The following is an 8,276-nucleotide window of genomic DNA, read 5'->3' on the forward strand; positions in this document are numbered from 1 at the left end:
TGGTCCTGCCCCTGGTCCTGCCCCTGGTCATGGTCCTGGTCCTGCCCCTGGTCCTGCCCCTGGTCCTGCCCCTGGTCCTGCCCCTGGTCATGGTCCTGGTCCTGGTCCTGCCCCTGGTCCTGCCCCTGGTCATGGTCCTGGTCCTGGTCCTGGTCCTGGTCCTGCCCCTGGTCCTGCCCCTGGTCCTGCCCCTGGTCCTGCCCCTGGTCATGGTCCTGGTCCTGCCCCTGGTCCTGCCCCTGGTCCTGCCCCTGGTCCTGCCCCTGGTCATGGTCCTGGTCCTGCCCCTGGTCCTGCCCCTGGTCCTGCCCCTGGTCCTGCCCCTGGTCATGGTCCTGGTCCTGGTCCTCCCCCTGGTCCTGCCCCTGGTCCTGCCCCTGGTCCTGCCCGTGGTCCTGGTCCTGCCCGTGGTCCTGGTCCTGCCCGTGGTCCTGCCCCTGGTGCCGCTCTCATTCGCGCTGAGAGGAACGTTTAGGATGACTCAGTGTTGCACAGCAGGATGTTTCCTCATGGTTAACTCACTGCCAACGTTGGGACACATTCCTGCTTTACTGTAAAACTTTGTGTCATCTGAACTTTCTCAACCCTGAGGCTTGCAGTTCTAGTGTAACACATCTACCCCTGGGTTTACATCAGTGACTTCTCATGAGTGTAGACAACAGTGGTTTTCTCCTGAGATGATGGAAGTCTGCATGCTGCTACTAAAAATACCATTGTTGGCTGTTTTGTGCTTTGTACAGTGGTGTTGTCACCCGAATTGCTACATTGTGTTCCTAGTCTGTTTGCTCAGAGGAACATACAAGAACAAACAAGTTGTTCTATGAACCTAAAGTTGAGCTCAAGTGACGATTATGTTCTTGTTCTACCTGTGTGTGTTTACCAACCAGAGCACAGACTGGTAATGGTGAGGTTGTTTGATCAAGCAGTGAAAAAGTGTTCAACTGTTCACATAGCATCAGCCTGTCTCTTGCACATCCTTTCCCACACCTCTTCTCCTCCCACACCTCCTCTCCCCCCGCCCACCCCGCCCCTCCCCACCTGCTCCCGGCCTCCTCTGATGAGAAAGGAGGGTTGTTGTGGTGATTGCCTAATCAGACATGACACCCTGGCAAACCGAGGCTTGATCAACATTCCGTTCCATTATCTCCTCATTACAAAGATGGCTGCCGCTAGGCGAGGAAACCACCCCGTCCAAATACCATCTCTGATCTGTTGAAATGGGTTCTGAGTGCTCTATTTGTTGTCTGTATTTGCTGTGTTTTTGGCTCTGGTTTGTAGGCCAATGCTGACAGCCAGACAAACAGTGTTGTGTTGTTGTGAGGGGCTCGGTGTGTTCTCTCCTCCTCCTGGGATGGAGGATGTATGCGTGGGAGGCCTCTCCTGCCCCTGAAGGTGTGGCAGGGAAGCCCTGTGTTGCCGACCCGGGGGATGGTAATAATGTGTTCTTTCAGCGTCAGGGCACGCCGGTCTGGCTCAGTCTGGACTGGGTTTACAAACTCAATTTAAACCCAATTTAGAACTATGTTTAGACAATGATACTATGACTTCCATTAGTCTAAGTTGGTGTGCGTGGAAGTGAGGATTGAAAATCTGTCACTGTGAATGGAATCAAATCTCAACCTGTTGTGACATTGTACAACCCACACATCTAACACAGAGGGGTTGGCTGATGAATGGTTCATAAGATAGTTGATTAGTTAATAAGATAGGCACGTCACCATGATAGGGACATTTCCGGCCTTAACTTGTAATCTCTCGTCAGCGTTGGTAGGAAATCCCCATGGCCTCAGCCAGTAACCCTGCTTTAGCTTCTTTCCGAGCTTTGATCTTTGTTTCTCTTACACTATTTCTGGACGGCCGTGCATGCCAGACTTGAACCAAAGTGGCAGCCGTCCGTCACCTGGGTCCAGCTCCAGGGCTGTAGGAAGCCTCCACATGGACCCACCACTGGCAGTTACACACAGAAAAATACAGAGAGAATGTTTGTGTAGCTGTATGTAACTGTTGTCCTGTATACGGTACAGGCTTTTAAGACACGGGAAATGATGTGAAGTCTTCATGAGGAAAGTGGAATAGAACATATTAAAACGCTGCAATGATAACTATGGATGATATAAGAAAGAGTGCCCAGCAGCAAGTGAGCAGAAGAGAGAGACAGTAAGATAAAGAGAGCGAGATAGAGAGAGACAGTAAGATAGAGAGAGCGAGATGGAGAGAGACAGTAAGATAGAGAGAGCGAGATAGAGAGAGACAGTAAAATAGAGAGAGACAGTAAGATAAAGAGAGCGAGATAGAGAGAGACAGTAAGATAGAGAGAGCGAGATGGAGGGAAAGAAAGACAGCCTCAGAGCAAGAATGCGGCCTGTTGCTCAGAGGAAGAAGACAGCAGCCAGAGGAGCAGTTTAAGCGTGGCATGACTTTGCAACTCGGCAACTCAGCATTCCCTCATCCGCCACGGATAGCCACTTAAACTGCATCCATGGAAACAGTAACATCTCACATTAGGTATAATATCGTTTGTCAGTTCAACCATGTGAATTCACATGTGCCCAGTCAGCTGTCCTGAGAGGGGGAGGAGGAGGAAGTCTGGCTGGGGGCACAGTGTCTGATCAGAGGGTGACTGGAACTGGTGCATGTGTGCATGCATGTGTGTGTGCTGAGAGAAGAAGGACATTCCGTGCGAGACAGGGACTTCCTTGACTCCATAGAACTGTCATTAAACAATGTGATGTTGAAGATAGGAACTAATGTACTATTCCTTGTCTTTCAATGCTCTGACATGTTGTGTGTGTCTGGTGTGTGCGTGCATGCGTGCGTGTGTGTGTGTGTGAGAGAGAGAGAGCGAGAGAGAGAGAGAGAGCAAGAGAGAGAGAGCGATAGAGAGAGAGAGAGAAAGAGAGAGAGAGAGAGAGAGAGAGAGAGAGAGAGAGAGAGAGAGAGAGAGAGAAGGGGGGGGAGTGAACAGACACTCAGGAAAACAGGAAGGGATTAATCCCTATTTCAGATGAACATACATTAGCTTTATCTAATTGTTTATCTAACTGTCTACAGGCCAGAGAGTGCAGACTTGTTTTTTAATGTACAGAACATGTATGTTGATGTATCCTCTGTTTGACCCATGTGCCATGTGTAATGTGTTCATTTAGCAGACACTTTAATAAAAAACTAAACATGAGAGGGATGGTGTGATAGTGTTGCACAATGAGCCGAAAATCGAAAAGCTTGGCATGCAGTGTTGGACAGTAGTGACCTTAAGTATGACTGTGTGAGAGAGAAAGAGAGATCCTGGGCAGGTTCACAAGGTGAGAGGTCATGTTAAGAACAACCTTCCTGACCAGCACCCAGGTGTGTCTTAGTGCTGGTATGTTTGATCACACAGCTTCGACTCAGAGTGGACATGGAGCCTTACATCAACAAGGGGAAATTGAAACACGTCGTTCAAAGACTTTGACTTATTCGTTTCTGTGAAATGGCACGCTCTCTTCAGACTCAGTCTCATCCTCTCAGGATGATACGCTTCTAACTGCCTCAGGGCATCACTGCCCTCTCCCCTCATCCCTCCATCCGTTTACCTGCCATCTATCCAGAGCTCGATCTTTTTCTCCCATCCTTTTGTCCCTCCTCCTCTCATCAATAAGACGACATCCCACCCCATGAAAGAATAACAACTTGTTATCCTTTTAGATGTTGGTATTTATGACAAAGTCCAAAAGCCCTGAAGAGATATACAGTACAGCCAAAGAAATGAATGAAGATATGGATGGAGGTATGGACAAAGCTGTACATACCCCTGGAAGCCCCTCGATCTGCTGTGACCTGAGGGTCAGAGGCTGCAGGTATTGGGGTTGAGTTTGCCGGAGCGAGAGCCTGTGTGATGATTGGCTGATAGGCCTCAGGGTGTGACTGACCAGACCACATGGTACCACTCACCTCCTCTGTTGTTGATGAGAAGAGAGGAGAGGAGAGTAGAGGAGAAACTGGCCTAGCACCCTCCACATTGTGTACATGGTGCCAGCTTGTTTACAAGATGAGTGGGCATGATGCCAACCTGGCCACAGTGCCACCTAGACATGTGATAGCTACTTATTGACCAGGGACACAATAGGAGGCAGTGTTCAAATACGTGTTCAAAAGGTATCTGATGTAAGCTGAAGTGACTTCACATGCCTGCCAGTCTCCAGCCTCCCCTCCGTTAAGCCTGACATGTCTGATAACAAAGCAGGGAGAGAATGAGGGATGAATTATCTGTCTATACACCGTAACCAACGTCTCATTAATGATGGGCTGATGCTTGAATGGTCCAGGGTGCTGAGCGGTCAGCTGACAGACCGGATCTGTATCTGGCTCTCTCAGTGACTCCAAGGAAGCATCAGGTCACAACACCGTGACAGCAAATGAAAACACTTCCTCATTTAGCTGATCAAATCCAGTGCACACATACATACACACATTGTTCCAATTTGTGCCTTTTTTGATACCATATTGATGGTTCACCAGTTAAGCAAGTATAACAAAATGTGTTTTTCCAAAACACTCTAGCCATCTTTTCATGCAGGTGTGGTTGGTAGGAAAGTCAAACAAAACAATGGAACGGTGATGAATTATCTCACTATCATGGTATTGTGTGAGCGAAGGTCAGAGGAACAATGGACTGTTGATTGTGCTGGCAGCCTACCAGAACCACTGACCTGCCACAGCTGAGCGGACCAGAGAGACAGACACCGAGACACTTTCATGAACTGCACTTTCATTGGATCTCTCGGCTGGCATTTTATTGACTGACAAAGCTTGGTTCCTCAGCATTCCATCCATGTCTCTGAGTACTGGTCCAAATCCAAATTGGGTCAAGACCCAGGGGCTGGTTGCATAACAGAATGTTCAAATGTTTGAGTTCAATGTTCGTCAGTGCCTTGCTTTGGGAGTTAGGATTGTTTTGTTGGTTTCATCTATTATTTACATTTAGTCATTTAACAGACACTCTTATCCAGAGCGACTTAAAGTAATTACAGGGACATTCCCCCCGAGGCAAGTAGGGTGGAAGTGCCTTGCCCAAGGACACAATGTCATTGGGCACGGCAGAGAATCGATCTGGCAACCTTCTGATTACTAGCCCGACTCCCTCACCGCTCAGCCATCTGACTCCATATTATGCATACTAAATGCAAGTCTGCAGGTCTAACAAGATATTTACTGTATATTCTAATCTGCTTCCTGTTCAGCTTTATTAAACAGGAAGAGGAATGAAAGATTAGACAGAAACACAGCCTCAAGTTCAGATGGAAAGAGAGACACAAGACACAGAGAGAACTCTTACCTAATCTCATTTTAGATGTTCTGGTCTGTCTGGTGAGTTCCCTTCTATCCAGATCTGTGGTGTGTGTGTGTATTCAGGATATGTATAGAGCAGCATACAGGCATGAGCCAGCAGAATCTATCTATACACACCGCCCTGGGTGATGAGCTGTCGCTTAGACTGGCTGGTGTTAGAGTGGTTTGTGAACGTGCTCACTGCTTCGTACAGAAGCACAGAGAGAGAGACAGGTCTGCTGCTCTCCATGACCTGCTGTTGCACTGTTGGGGAGGAGGGGAAGAGAGAGAGAGGAAGAGAGAGAGATGGGGAAGAGAGAGAAAGACCCAGAGAGAGAGAGAGAGAGAGAGAGAGAGAGAGAGAGAGAGAGGAGAGAGAGAGAGAGAGAGAGAGAGAGAGACTGGGAGTGGAAAGAGAGAGAGAGAGAGAGAGAGAGAGAGAGAGAGAGAGAGAGAGAGAGAGAGAGAAAGACCCGGAGAGAGAGAGACAGAGAGAGAGAGAGACTGGGAGAGAGAGAGAGACTGGGAGTAGAGAGGAGAGAGATAGAGAGAGAGAGAGAGAGAGAGAGAGAGAGGAGAGACAGAGAGAGAGAGAGAGAGAGAGAGAGAGAGAGAGAGATGAGAGAAGAGAGAGAAGAAAGAGGAAAGAGAGAGGAGAGAGAGAGAGACAGAGATGGAGAGAGAGAGAGAGAGAGAGAGGAGAGGAGAGAGAGAGAGAGAGAGAGAGAGAGAGAGAGAGAGACTGGGAGTAGAGAGAGAGCGAGAGAGAGAGAGAGAGAGAGAGAGACCCGGGGGAGTGAGAGCCTGTGATGACTTTTCAAAACTGAATCTGAGAGCTTTCTGTCTGCCCCTCGGGTCTGCCTGTGTGTCTGTCCTCGTGTCTGCACAAGCTTTTGTGTTTTGTGTTGTTCTGTGTGCCTACCTGAACCCATTTGCATGCTGGTGTACATTCCTGTTCATGCATATGTGCATGCATGAATGAGATTGTATGTGTGCGTGTTTGTGTGTGTGTGTGTGAGACGTTGCAGCAGGGGCAGAAGCTGGGGCGTGTGTGTGTGTGACATTGCAGCAGGGGCAGAAGAAGCTGGGGCGTGTGTGTGTGTGTATGTGTGTGTGTGACGTTGCAGCAGGGGCAGAAGCTGGGGCGTGTGTGTGTGTGTATGTGTGCATGTGTGTGTGTGTGACGTTTGCAGCAGGGGCAGAAGCTGGGGCGTGTGTGTGTGTGACATTGCAGCAGGGCAGAAGCTGGGCGTGTGTGTGTGTGTATGTGTGCATGTGTGTGTGTGTGACGTTGCAGCAGGGCAGAAGCTGGGGCAGACGAGGCCTCAGTCAAACTGATGGATGAAAGCTGACTGCTTTGCCTCCCACCTCGTCCCTGTGAAAGACATGCCCCAGATGCAGTCAGAGAAGGCCCTCTGCGTTCCATAAACACACACACAAAGACACACACACAGACACACAGACACACACACACATGCCATTCTCTCTTGTCATTGAATCATCCTGTTTGGGCATGCTGAAGGGAGGCTCTCTTTATTAGCTGTTTAGTTTCAGTAGGATTCACATGATGTGGTTTGTCAGAAAGGATAACTACCTCTGCCTGTGTAGGCAGTGTGTCATATATTTAAAGTGAGTTGTTGGCAGCATGACATTCCATAGGTGTCTCATGCAACGTCCGGACACCCTGGTCACATGACTTGTGTCTAGTGTAACAGTGGAAATGCCAGGGGTGCGGCAGGCAGGTTCCATGCCACGGATAAAGCTTGCTCAACATGCGTGTAGCTGACTGTATGCTATCTACCTTGCAAGTGAAGGGTCAGCTGGATTGTGCAATACTGTCAACTTATCTGTGAGCCAAGTACTTAAACAGGCAAAAATCAGGAGACATGAGCTGAGAGGGAGCAGAACCAATCCATCTGTCCTCTCTACGCTTCTCCCTTCTCTGTTCCTCTCCCTCCCCCTTTCCTTTCCTCTCCTCCCCGTTCCTCTCCTCCCCTTTCCTCTCATCTCCTCTCCATCCTCTCCTCTCTTCTCTTTCCTCTAGTTTCACACAGGACCGATTCCTCTCCCACCAAATGTGGCTTATATAAACAAGATATATTAATCTCTCTTTATCTCTCTCTCTCTCTGTCTCTCTCTGTCTGACTCTCCCCCTCCCTCTCTGTTGTTTTCCACTCTCCAGTCATCATGGATTATGCTGTTATGGTCATCGTTTCAGGGAATCCTCCCTGTGACAGATGTGTGTGTGACATGGCATGACTCAGAGCTTTTCACGTTGACAGGGTTCACAGCATAACATGTCTGGAACACTGGCTACCAGCCTCACTGTCCCTCAGCAAATCACTAGGAACTGTGTGACAGAGACCTAAAAATGAAGACAGAGTGAGGCAGGAAGGAGGAAGCAGCTATTTACACACGTATACAATGTATAGAATATTGTAAATACCGTAGTCTTGTTTGAGTTGGTTTTTACTGTGTCTGTACGATGGCCATTCCTACTTGACAGGGATCATATCATCTCTAAGACCAAACTCCATTCATTAGACCAAGAAGAGGCTTGATGGTGGTATTTGATTTAGCCATACCAGCTTGTCATGATACTGTAGCATTGGTTCCACACATAGAACTTCACATCGCTCCCCTACGTTTCTAAAGGGAGGTTGATGTACCCGTGTGCCTCGTTTGTCAGCTTCAGACTAAGAATGTTGTCAGTACACGTACAGCCAGTCATCTTATATAAGAATCCTATGAGACAATGGAGTGGAGCGTGAGGTGGCTTATGCCGTTTTTATATTTCCTGTCACATTCTCCACCTGTAACTGGGGTCTAAGACGGCATGTAGGTTGTAAGCTGTAACTTGTAACAACAAAGTAAGTGGTAAACTGTTAACTTCAAACTGTTCCAACCCCTCTCATTCTCCCCTGCACCTCTCTATGCCTCTCTTTCTTCCTCATTCACTCTCTCTTTCC

Source organism: Hypomesus transpacificus, chromosome 13 (genome assembly GCF_021917145.1).
Source record: "Hypomesus transpacificus isolate Combined female chromosome 13, fHypTra1, whole genome shotgun sequence".
NCBI classification, from domain to species: Eukaryota; Metazoa; Chordata; class Actinopteri; order Osmeriformes; family Osmeridae; genus Hypomesus; species Hypomesus transpacificus.